Below are 14,271 nucleotides of genomic sequence, written 5' to 3'. Positions count from 1 at the left end.
CAGTGAAAATGGTCCAAATGCTCTTGTCACAGCATAGCTAATCATCTGTCAGTTCTCAATCATGTCGGAATAGAATCCATTGATTCTTTTGCGTCTGTCACTACGCCCAACAATCGCGAGTTTGAAGCTCGTCATAGTCATTCAATCCCTGAATCCTACTCGGAATACCACAGACAAGGTTTAGACTTCCCAGATTCTCAAGAATGACCGCCAATAATTCTAGCTTATACCACGAAGATTCTGGTTAATGAATCTAAGAGATATTCGCTCATTCTAAGGTAGAACAGAAGTGGTTGTCAGTCACATGTTCATAGGTGAGAATGATGATGAGTGTCATGGATCATCACATTCATCATGTTGAAGTGTAACGAATATCTTAGAATAAGAATAAGCTGAATTGAATAGAAAATAGTAGTAATTGCAATAAAACTCGAGATACAGCAGAGCTCCACACCCTTAATCTATGGTGTGTAGAAACTCCATCGTTGAAAATACATAAGTGATAGTGGTCCAAGCATGGCCGAATGGCCAGCCCCCAAAGTCTAAGAACTAAACTTCCAAAGATAGATGCCAAGATCCCTAATACAATAGTAAAATGTCCAATTTATACTAGACTAGTTACTAGGGTTTACAGAAATAAGTCTAAATGCAGAAATCCACTTCCAGGGCCCACTTTGGTGTGTGTTTGGGCTGAGCTTGAGCTTTACATGTGCAGAGGCTTCTTTTGGAGTTAAACGCCAAGTTGTAATGTGTTTTTGCATTTAACTCTGGTTTGTGACGTGTTTCTGGTGTTTTACTCCAGAATGCAGCATGGAACTGACGTTGAATGCCAGTTTGCTCATCTAAACTCGAACAAAGTATGAACTATTATATATTTCTGGAATGCTCTGGATGTCTACTTTCCAACGCCGTTGAGAGCACGCCATGTGGAGTTCTGTAGTTCTAGAAAATTCATTTCGAGTGCAGGGAGGTCAGAATCCAATAGCATCAATAGTCCTTTGTCAGCCTGAATCAGATTTTTGCTCAGGTCCCTCAATTTCAGCCAGAAAATACCTGAAATCACAGAAAAATACACAAACTCATAGTAAAGTCCAGAAATGTGAATAACAAAAAACACAAAACAAGAAAATATTAAGATCAAACAAGAAGACTTACCAAGAACCACTTGAAGATCATGAAGAACATCATGCATGAGTTTTCGAAAAATGCATAAATTTTAAAAACATGCAATTGACACCAAACTTAAAAATTGACACTAGACTCAAAAAAGAAACACAAAATATTTTTTTTTGTTTTTATGATTTTATTAAATTTTTTGTATTTTTTTCGAAAATAATCTTTAGAAAAACAAAAAAGAAAAAAAAAATTAAATATTTTTGAAAAATTTTTGAAAAGAAAATTACCTAATTTGAGCAACAAGATGAACCGTCAGTTGTCCAAACTCGAACAATCCCCAACAACGGCGCCAAAAACTTGGTGCACAAAATTGTGATCATCAACAATGACGCCAAAAACTTGGTAGCGCTCTCCAACGTGAATCACACTTTGTCACAACTTCCCACAACTAACCAGCAAGTGCACTGAGTCGTCAAAGTAATAAACCTTACGTGAGTAAGGGTCAATCCCACGGAGATTGTTGGTATGAAGCAAGCTATGGTCATCTTGTAAATTTCAATTAGGCAGATTTTTTTTTGGTGACTCAATTAGGCAGATTATAACGGTTATAAAGGTTTTCGAAATTAATAATAAATAAAGCATAAAATAATGATAGAGATACGTATGTAAATCATTGGACGGAATTTCAAATAAGTGTATAGAGATGCTTTGTCCCTGTTGAATATCTGCTTTCCTACTACCTTCCTTCAATCCTTCATACTCCTTTCTATGGCAAGCTGTATGTAGGGCATCACCGTTGTCAATGGATACTTTCGATCCTCTCAGTGAAAATGGTCCAAATGCTCTTGTCACAGCATGGCTAATCATCTGTCGGTTCTCAATCATGTCGGAATAGAATCCATTGATTCTTTTGCGTCTGTCACTACGCCCAACAATCGCGAGTTTGAAGCTCATCATAGTCATTCAATCCCTGAATCCTACTCGGAATACCACAGACAAGGTTTAGACTTCCCGGATTCTCAAGAATGACCGCCAATAATTCTAGCTTATACCACGAAGATTCTGGTTAAGGAATCCAAGAGATATTCGCTCGTTCTAAGGTAGAACAGAAGTGGTTGTCAGTCACATGTTCATAGGTGAGAATGATAATGAGTGTCATGGATCATCACATTCATCATGTTGAAGTGCAACGAATATCTTAGAATAAGAATAAGCTGAATTGAATAGAAAATAGTAGTAATTGCATTAAAACTCAAGGTACAGCAGAGCTCCACACCCTTAATCTATGGTGTGTAGAAACTCCACCGTTGAAAATACATAAGTGATAGTGGTCCAAGCATGGCCGAATGGCCAGCCCCCAAAGTCTAAGAACTAAACATCCAAAGATAGATGCCAAGATCCCTAATACAATAGTAAAATGTCCTATTTATACTAGACTTGTTACTAGGGTTTACAGAAATAAGTCTAAATGCAGAAATCCACTTCCGGGGCCCACTTTGGTGTGTGTTTGGACTGAGCTTGAGCTTTACATGTGCAGAGGCTTCTTTTGGAGTTAAACGCCAAGTTGTAACGTGTTTTTGGCGTTTAACTCTGGTTTGTGACGTGTTTCTGGCGTTTTACTCCAGAATGCAGCATGGAACTGACGTTGAATGCCAGTTTGCTCGTCTAAACTCGAACAAAGTATGAACTATTATATATTTCTGGAAAGCTCTGTATGTCTACTTTCCAACGCCGTTAAGAGCACGCCATGTGGAGTTCTCTAGTTCTAGAAAATCCATTTCGAGTGCAGGGAGGTCAGAATCCAAAAGCATCAGTAGTCCTTTGTCAACCTGAATCAGATTTTTGCTCAGGTCCCTCAATTTCAGCCAGAAAATACCTGAAATCACAGAAAAATACACAAACTCATAGTAAAGTCCAGAAATGTGAATAACAAAAAACACAAAACAAGAAAATATTAAGATCAAAGAAGAAGACTTACCAAGAAGAACATCATGCATGAGTTTTCGAAAAATGCATAAATTTTAAAAACATGTAATTGACACCAAACTTAAAAATTGACACTAGACTCAAACAAGAAACACAAAATATTTTTTTTGTTTTTATGATTTTATTAAATTTTTTGTATTTTTTTCGAAAATAATCTTTAGAAAAACAAAAAAGAGAAAAAAAATTTTAATATTTTTGAAAAATTTTTGAAAAGAAAATTACCTAATTTGAGCAACAAGATGAACCATCAGTTGTCCAAACTCGAACAATCCTCAGCAACGGCGCCAAAAACTTGGTGCACAAAATTGTGATCATCAACAATGACGCCAAAAACTTGGTAGCGCTCTCCAACGTGAATCACACTTTGTCATAACTTCCCACAACTAACCAGCAAGTGCACTGAGTCGTCCAAGTAATAAACCTTACGTGAGTAAGGATCGATCCCACGAAGATTGTTGGTATGAAGCAAGCTATGGTCATCTTGTAAATCTCAATTAGGCAGATTATAATGGTTATAAAGGTTTTCGAAATTAATAATAAATAAAGCATAAAATAATGATAGAGATACGTATGTAAATCATTGGTGGGAATTTCAAATAAGTGTATAGAGATGCTTTGTCCCTGTTAAATATCTGCTTTCCTACTACCTTCCTTCAATCCTTCATACTCCTTTCTATGGCAAGCTGTATGTAGGGCATCACCGTTGTCAATAGATACTTTCGATCCTCTTAGTGAAAATGGTCCAAATGCTCTTGTCACAGCATGGCTAATCATCTGTCGGTTCTCAATCGTCTCGGAATAGAATCCATTGATTCTTTTGCGTCTGTCACTACGCCCAACAATCGCGAGTTTGAAGCTCATCACAGTCATTCAATCCCTGAATCCTACTCGGAATACCACAAACAAGGTTTAGACTTTCCGGATTCTCAAGAATGACCGCCAATAATTCTAGCTTATACCACAAAGATTCTGGTTAAGGAATCCTAGAGATATTCGCTCGTTCTAAGGTAGAACAGAAGTGGTTGTCAGTCACATGTTCATAGGTGAGAATGATGATGAGTGTCATGGATCATCACATTCATCATGTTGAAGTGCAACGAATATCTTAGAATAAGAATAAGCTGAATTGAATAGAAAATAGTAGTAATTGCATTAAAACTCAAGGTACAGCAGAGCTCCACACCCTTAATCTATGGTGTGTAGAAACTCCACCGTTGAAAATACATAAGTGATAGTGGTCCAAGCATGGCCGAATGGCCAGCCCCCAAAGTCTAAGAACTAAACGTCCAAAGATAGATGCCAGGATCCCTAATACAATAGTAAAATGTCCTATTTATACTAGACTAGTTACTAGGGTTTACAGAAATAAGTCTAAATGCAGAAATCCACTTCCGGGGCTCACTTTGGTGTGTGTTTGGGCTGAGCTTGAGCTTTACATGTGCAGAGGCTTCTTTTGGAGTTAAACGCCAAGTTGTAACGTGTTTTGGCGTTTAACTCTGGTTTGTGACGTGTTTCTGGCGTTTTACTCTAGAATGCAGCATGGAAGTGACGTTGAATGCCAGTTTGCTCGTCTAAACTCGAACAAAGTATGAACTATTATATATTTCTGAAAAGCTCTGGATGTCTACTTTCCAACGCCATTAAGAGCACACCATGTGGAGTTCTCTAGTTCTAGAAAATCAATTTCGAGTGCAGGGAGGTCAGAATCCAATAGCATCAGTAGTCCTTTGTCAGCCTGAATCAGATTTTTGCTCAGGTCCCTCAATTTCAGCCAGAAAATACCTAAAATCACAGAAAAATACACAAACTCAGAGCAAAGTCCAGAAATGTGAATTTTGCATAAAAACTATTGAAAAAATCCCTAAAAGTAGCTAGATCCTACTAAAAACTACCTAAAAACATTGCCAAAAAGCGTATAAATTATCCGCTCATCAGCGCGTACGCGCCATGTGCGCGTATGCGTCAATTGGCTAATTCTTCATCCGCGCAAACACGGCATGTACGCATGCGCATCCTTAGGCAAAATCACTTTTGCGCGCGCGCGCCTTGTACGCATGCGCACCCATCGATGCATTCCCAATCTTGGTTTCTTCATACATTCTCTACTTTGTATGCTTTTCTTCTCATTTCTTCCATCCAATACTTGCCCTATGAACCTGAAATCACTCAACAAACATATCAAGGGATCGGACAGAATTAAAGTGAGTTAAAATCACCAATTTAAGGGCATAAAAAGTATGTTTTTACACTTAAGCACAATTCAAGGGAGAATTACAAAACCATGCTATTTTATCGAATAAATATGGGAAAAGGTGATAAAATCCCCCCAAATTAAGCACAAAATAAACCATGAAATTGGGGTTTATCAGCACCCTTGCTTGTGCGCATGCACACTTGTCTGTGTGTGCTTTTCCTTGTTTTCTTCAAGTGTTCTCCCTTGTACATGCTTTCTTCCACTTTTGCCTAGCCAATCTTGCATCTAGGGCCTGAAATCACTCACAAAACATATCACGGCACCGAATGGCATGAAAGTGGAATTAAAATAATTAATTTAGGCACAAAACACATGTTTTCACATTTAGGTTCAATTTAGGAATCAAACACAAAAGTATACTATTTTGGTGCTTAAGTGTAGGTTTATGTGATAAAATCCATCCAAATTGAGTCAAAATATATCATCAAATATGGACTCATTAATTCCCCCACACTTAAACAATAGGATGTCCTCATGCTAAACCAACTAGGAGAATGATCAAAAGGGGTAATCAACTTATTGAATGCAACTATCTCTATGCATGCAAGTATACTATATGCTATCTATACCTATCTATCTATTTATGGTATCCTATGAAATTGGTGAAAACAAACATTCACATTTCCAAGCAAATGTATAGACATATAGGGCTAAGCAAGGAAATAATTCAATGCAAGCAAAAATCTAGAGAATTGATTTACTCATCAAAATGAAGCAACTTGCAAGAATGTATGATAAGAGAGGTGGAAGCATAGAATTGAGTAATTGAACCCTCACTAGGAGTTTATGTGCTCTAATCACTTGATGTATAGGGTCAATTCACTCAGGTCTCCTCTAATCATGCTTTCAAGGATTTACTTTTCATCTAACAATCAACAAATATATGATACATGAATGCAATTATCATGAGGTCTTTAGAAGGTTGTAATGGGGTTGGGGTAAGGGTAAGATGAATATATGGCTAGGTGGACTAAATTGAATTGAATCCTTGATTAGTTTAAGTATCCCACTCAACCCATATCAATAAAATCACAAAAATGCATTCTAACCACTCATTATTTCTTTTCACACACATTCATGCCTTGGTTTCTATTCAAATCCACATATACATTCCTCATTCATTTTTTTACTTTTCTTTGGGGCAACCTTTGTCCCCTTTTATTATTATTTTTTCATTTTATTTTTATTTTTATTTTTTTCTTTTCTTTTTCTTTTTCTAGGACAAAAGCATATGGTTAAAGTAAATTGATATATGAATGTGCTCCCATTTTTCCAAATTTTCAATAAGTACCCAAAACAAAAAAATTTTTTCTCTACCAATGCTTTCCAAAACTTCCCCCACACTTAATTGAAATACACACCTTAACCTAAACTAATCAAGGATACAAATCTAGGTAAATCATGATTTTTCGCTTAAGGTTGTGATGTGGTGATATTAACAACAATGGGGCAAATAAGGCTCAAAGGGGTTAACAATGGTAGATGTGAGGGTATGACTATATGGGTAAGTAAGCTTAATTTAAAAATGGCCTCAATCATGCTCAATGCATTCAAACATCAAACATTGGAAGTAAAGAATCAAGCAAAACCAAGATCACAATCATAGAAGAAGCATAACACACAATGAACAAAAATAGTGGTTAAAATGTGTAACCACTCCTTAAGACTCAAAAACTCACAAGGTATTTTGTTCTATCTCTCTTCTATGTTCCATAAAAAAAATTCAAGCAAGTTTAAAAACAATTTTCCAAATCAATTCAAAAGAACGCCCTTGAAACAAAATTCTTGAAAATTTTTGTTGTTTTTCACCAAAGTTATTTCCTATATGTATGTATGCATGTTGTAATGGATTCAATTTTCAAAATTCCTAGTTCTTTTCCTAATTTTCAACAACCAAAAACTAACATGACTAATTAGGACAAAATTGAACTAGGCACTATGCTATTCACATCATCCAATCACAACTTATATCTATATAAAATATATACTATGCAAAAGGTGCAAAATGCAATAGATATAAACTATGAATAGTCTAAGATATATGTACTAGAAGAAAATGCAATGCAACAATAAAAAAACACTCCAAATATCTACAAGAAACATAATAAAAGCAAACAAAAATGAAAGTGCAAAGTGTTCGGAAAAGAAATTTAACCCCCGAAAGTGGTGAATCCTCCCCCACACTTAATCGATTGCACGATCCTCCATGCATGAACACAATCCGAGGAGAATGTCTCTAAGTTCCTCCACCTTCAACTGGCGGATGCAGCGGCTCGGGTTGCATGGAGATTGCCAAGTCCAAAGCATTCCCGGCATCTTCATGCTCGGTGTCCTTCTCCTTTATTGGCTCCTTGCCTTCATGGTTATCCTCGAAGAAAATGAATGGAGTATAAGTAAGAAGCACAAGGCAAGTGGCACAAAAAGGTAAAGGAGTAAGTAAATAAGCATCTAATTGAGGAAGTTTTCAAAGTGGTGTGGTATGATAAAAAAAATTATTAGCCATGTGTGTATTCTAATTATGCCCGCGGTTGGAACACACACAACAGCCGGTTAAAAAGGCATCCACATAGTCAAAAAGAAAGCATAGGTTCCTCAATTAAATGGCCTAAGATGCAAGCAATGAATGAGTATTAATTAAACACAAGCAAGCTTAGGCAACTACAACAAGAGTGAACTGTATGTAGGACATATTGGATATTGAAATTGTGCAAGTGAAAGCGTAAAATTGATAAAATAGCACAACAAACAATAACCAATTCAATGATGAAGAGAAACTACTTATTCATCCTTAGGAAGAATCAAATAATCACATGTATAAGGTGTTTGTTACCAAAAGTGACAAGTCTTAATAAGAATCAAGTCAAGTCAACCCAAAAAAATGCAAAGCATTAACAAGGAAAAAATACCTTGTGATGTGATTATATTGACTTAAAATCCATGATGAACAAGCAACTCCATTCAATTCACTAAATTCAATATGTACTTGTTAAAAATTACACCAAATAAGAGACAAAATGTCAATTTCTAAATCAATTTGGTGCTAGTGACTCAAGACAATGAACAAGTACATTATTGAAATTCCAATTCCAAAATAACATCATAATCATTCAAAAGTGCACAATTCTTAATTAGAATGCCAAAAAAGATATAGTCTAACACATATGGTAGCTACAACACATGCACTAAACAAAAATTTCATTCAGGCATTATGTCAAATACATGGAGTGCAGTGCACATATTCAAAAAATTCAAGCCAAAATTCAAGCATCAACAACCTACAAATCAAAAATTGAATACTTGCAATGCAACAAACAAACAATTAAACAAACTTAAGATAGAGTACATAAATTAAATAAAGAAAATAGAAATTAAGCAAGCAACTAAACATAACAAAAAGAAAATTGAACAGTTAAAGGATGGAAAAGAAAAAGCTAGGTAACAGTGGCACTTGTGTTAGCCACTGCGAGGCTCACGGCGGCGGAGCTTCGCCGGAGAAGAGAAAAAAGAGAGAAGAAAAAGGAAGAAGGAAGAAGAAGTAAAAGAAAGAAGAAGGAGAAGAAGAAGAAAAGAGAAGAAAAATAGAAAGAGGGGTAGTGGTGGTGGTAGCTCCGGCGGCGGTGGTGGTCGCCGAAAGAAGGGGCTAGGCAGTGTAGAGGGATATGATGGGTGAAGAAGGAAGAAAGAAAGGGGGTGGAAAGTGAAGGCAAAACAGGGCACCCTTCCTGATTAATGCACAAAACGTGACTTGTGCGTACGCATAGGTGCGTGTGCGTATGGACACTAGCAAAAATTTGGGGACGTTTAGACACACCAGACGTGCGAACGCTGCTGGCAGAGCGGGTCTCAAGACGTGTGGGTGCGCACAGGGCTGTGCGCACGCACATAACACTTTTTTATTTTTTTTTTTGAGTAACTGGGTGAAGTGTGCGTGCGCACACGTTACGTACGTCCGCACAGAAAGTAAAGATGGTGAGGTTCACACGCACAAGACGTGGGAGCACTGTAGACAGAGGGTGTGTTTAAGGAGAGTGTGTACGCATAGGTCTGTGCATACGCACATGTGACAAAAAAAGGGGAAGTGTGCGCACGCACGAGGCTGTGCGTACACACAAGACTCTGTTCCTGCAACAAAAATATTTCCTTTAAGGCACGAATCATGACATCCAAAATAGGTTTTTAAGTCCCAAAACATGTCAAAACTCCAAAAGCACATTATTCCACTAAAATTATCTAACTAACATCAAAATGCAACTAACCAACTAAGCAACATAACCAATTATTCAATGGATAAAAGCTAAAGAGAGAAAGTTAGAAGGATATTACCATGGTGGGGTGTCTCCTACCTAGCACTTTAGTTTAAAGTCCTTTAGTTGGACTTTTGAGGAGATTCTTGTTAGGGCGGCTTATGTTTCCACTGCTCCTTGAATCTCCAACCAAGTTTGCTCTTGATTTGACCTCCGGGGTTCCAAATGAATTGCATTAAGCTCTCAAGAATCCTCAAGCAAACAATTGGGATCCAAAATTGTTGGTTGTAGCGTTGTATGCCCGGATCCCACACTTTGGTTTCTGTATCATCCTCTTGTTGCTTTCACTTGTGCCTTTGGATGAACAACCTTTTGAATTACCTTTGAAGCACCCAAACAAACCTTTGAATCTTCTCAATTGTGCCTTGCACCATTTATACCTTGAATTCATTTGGTAACCAACATCCAATCCTTCACCATATAACGCTCCAAGAAGCACCTTAAGTTGATAATCTTTTTCCAAGAGTGCAAATTGGTATGGGCCTATGAAGCTCATTGAAGAAATTGTTACCCACTCAATTTATCCATGGGGTGAAGTTATCCTACTAAGCTCTTGCACAATTGCTTCCACTTCTTGGGTGATCACCTCTTCCTCACCACTCCTTTCTAGCTCTTCCCTATCTTTCTCAAACTCCAAGAGGAAAGCTTCCTCAAGATCATTGAGGGGGTTGGCCAAGGTGGACAAAAAATCATTGATGATGCAATCCACTTCTTGATTGAACTCTGTCAACTCTCTATTTACCTCTTCCGGTTTACTATTTCTACCTTCCTCCTCTTTTCGCAATTCTCGTCCTAGCTCTTCTTCTTTCTGTTGAGGCTCCAAGTTTTCCTCCTCTCTACACTTTGTCATTGCTACTCCACATCCCTCAAGGGGAACATCTTGATTGCTTGAGCATAGTAGAGTCAACCAGTTCACTGCTTCGGCTATGGTGGCCATGAACTCCCCTTTATTCCTTTGGAACCTGTTCATACCCTGGGCCGAGCTATACTCTCCTGGTTGGACGACGTCAAAGATTTGAAAAAGATATGATTAAAAAGATATTATTGAAATTTATTTTGAAAAATATTTGAGAAAGAAATTTTAAAAAGATTTGATTTTGAAAATTGAAGTTGATGACTTGACTAACAAGAAGCTAAAAGATATGATTCTAGAATTTAAAGATTGAACCCTTCTTAACAAGAAAGTAACAAACTTGAAATTTTTGAATCAAGATTTTTGAAAATATGAGGAAAAGATTTGATTTTGAAAAAGATATGTTTGAAAAGATATGACTTTGAAAAAGATATGATTGAAAATATTTGATTTTGAAAAAAAAATGAATATTTGAAAAAGATTTGATTTGAAAATAAAATTCCTCTCCTTGTGTCATCCTGGCGTTAAACGCCCAGGAGCTGTTTGTTTTGGGCGTTTAACGCCTAATTGCTGCATGGTTTGGGCGCTTAAACGCCCAGCCAGGTATCCTGGCTGGTGTTTAAACGCCAGTTTTCCTTCTTCACTAGGGGTTTTGAACGCCTAGTTTTTTTCTCTGTAATTCCTCTGCTTTATGTTCTTGGATCTTCATTTTGCTAAATCTTTTATTCAAGAAGAGATGTTTTCAATTTTGAAAAACAACAAAATGAGTCAAAACATATAATTCTTGGATCAAAACCCAAGATATATGCAAGAACATTATGAATGTCAAGATGAACACCAAGAACAATCTTGAAGATCAAGATGAACATCAAGAACTCATTTTTCTTAATGAAAGAAAACATGAAGGACACCAAACTTAGAACTTTCTCATGTTTGGGCCATATGAATGCAAGAATGCATATGTAGAACATCATGCAGTGCAAATCAATAAATCATGAAGAATAAACAAGGCAATTCATCAAGAATGACTTGAAGGTCATCAAGAACCCAAAGCATGTGTTTCGAAAATTGCAAGACAATTAAAATCATGCAATTGACACCAAACTTAAAATTTGGCCCTAGATTCAAATAAGAACCATAAAATATTTTTGAGTTTTTATGATTTTATGAATTTTTTTGGGTTTTTTTCGAAAATAAGAAACAAAAAGCTTAAAAATAAAATAAAATTACCTAATTTGAGCAACAAGATGAACCGTCAGTTGTCCAAACTCGAACAATCCCCGGCAACGGTGCCAAAAACTTGGTGCAGGAAATTGTGATACACAATGGCGCCAACAACTTGGTAGGCACAATTGTAATCTCAACTCTTTTTCACAACATCGAACAACTAACCAGCAAGTGCACTAGGTCGTCCAAGTAATAAACCTTACGTGAGTAAGGGTCGATCCCATGGAGATTGTCAGCTTGAAGCAAGCTATGGTCATCTTGTAAATCTCAGTCAGGCGGATTCAAATGGTTATGGAGTTTTGATAATTAAAATATAAATAAATAAACAATAAAATAAAGATAGAAATACTTATGTAATTCATTGGCGAGAATTTCAAATAAGTGTATGGAGATGCTTTGTTCCTTTTGAATATCTGCTTTCCTACTGCCTTCATCCAATCCTTCATACTCCTTTCAATGGCAAGCTGTATGTTGGGTTTCACCGGTGTCAATGGCTACCTCCCGTCCTCTCAGTGAAAATGGTCCAACTACGGGTTACATAGGGCTAATCATCTGTCGGTTCTCGATCATGTAGGAATAGGATTTACTATCCTTTTGCGTCTGTCACTACGCCCTATAGTCGCGAGTTTGAAGCTCCTCACAGTCATCCCATCCCAGATCCTACTCAGAATACCACAGATAAGGTTTAGACTTTCTGGATCTCAAGAATGCTGCCAATGGATTCTAGCTTATACCATGAAGACTCTGATCTCAAGGAGTTGAAGGCTCTGTTGTCAGGAGAGGTAATCAACACGCATGAGCCAGGAATCCAAGAGATACACGCTCAATCGAAGGTAGAACGGATGTGGTTGTCAGGCACACGTTCATAGGTGAGAATGGTGATGAGTGTTACGGATCATCACATTCATCAGGTTAAAGTGCGAGTGAATATCTTAGAACAAGAATAAGCTTGAATTGAATGGAAAATAGTAGTAATTGCATTAATACTCGAGGAACATCAGAGCTCCACACCCTTAATCTATGGTGTATAGAAACTCCACTGTTGAAAATACATAAGTGATCTGGAGGTCCAGGCATGGCCGAATGGCCAGCCTCCCCAGATATGAAAATATATCATTCAGAATGTCTCTATGATCCGAAGATTAAAATACAATAGTAAAAAGGTCCTATTTATAATGAAACTAGCTGCTAGGGTTTACAGAAATAGGTAAATGATGCAGAAATCCACTTCTTGGCCAACTTGGTGTGTGCTTGAGCTGAGCATTGAGCTTCCCACTTTGTAACGTGTTTCTGGCATTTAACTTCAGAATAGGGCAGAGAAGGGGAGTTTGAACGCCAATTTGCATCGTCAAAACTCGAGCAAAGCATGGACTATTATATATTGCTGGAAAGTGCTGGATGTCTACTTTCCAATGCAATTGAGAGCGTGCCATTTAAAGTTCTGTAGCTTCAAAAAATCCACTTCGAGTGCAGGGCGGTCAGAATCCAACAGCGTCTGCAGTCCTTTGTCAGCCTCTGAATCAGATTTGTGCTTAGGTCCCTCAATTTCAGCCAGAAAATACCTGAAATCACAGAAAAACACACAAACTCATAGTAAAGTCCAGAAATATAAATTTTGCATAAAAACTAATAAAAATATACTAAAAACTAACTAAATCATACTAAAAACTATATAAAAACAATGCCAAAAAGCATATAAATTATCCGCTCATCAAACCCCCTTGTAGTTACCAACAAGCCCACCCTATGCTTATGAACCACCTCCACAACATAGGTTTGAACCACCAAACTCACAAGCCCCCTACTACCAAACACCCTCATATGACCCTGACCCTTATCCACCTTATGAACTATACTTAGAACCACCCCCATTCCAGCACAATTACTCTCATGAGCCGCCACCTCAATATTCACCATCTCCATGCTTTTACCAAGAAGAACCACCTTCCTACCTTGCACCCTTTCCCTAAAATAATGGACCCTCCTATCCACCTCAACCTCCACTGGATGACAACACCCTTGGTGCTATTCACCAAGGGCAAACAGAGCTTCATACCACACTTGCCTCTATCACTAGTCTCACCTCTACTCTTCAAGCTCTTACATCCCGCATGGACCAATCCTCTATCTCGAATACTCAACCCTCAAGCTCTAGTACACTTCCTTTTTAATCACATAATGATCTCTCCATCCCATCATTATCCTCCATGAAAGAGCACCCACATCCATCAATCCAAGAGCAAGATGATCCCCATTATACTATAGACATGGAACAAGAGAGAAGGGATCGTCTTAGAGATGCAATTGTGATGGATCGGTTACACGCGGCCCTATTTCCAGAGAAGCAAGAGGAGACCCAAAATGTGGAGGTAGGAGAGACCCTTGAGGATGAAGGAGTAGTTGAAGGGAGTTGTCATAGAAAGGAAATCATCAAGGAGGAGTACGATTTTATGCTAAAACAACTGGAGGAAGCCATAATTATTGAAGAGGAAGAAGTGGTTGAAGACTTAGGAGATGCGGAACGTCCATGG

Source organism: Arachis duranensis, chromosome 3 (genome assembly GCF_000817695.3).
Source record: "Arachis duranensis cultivar V14167 chromosome 3, aradu.V14167.gnm2.J7QH, whole genome shotgun sequence".
NCBI classification, from domain to species: Eukaryota; Viridiplantae; Streptophyta; class Magnoliopsida; order Fabales; family Fabaceae; genus Arachis; species Arachis duranensis.
Note: the sequence above shows the minus strand (reverse complement) of the source record.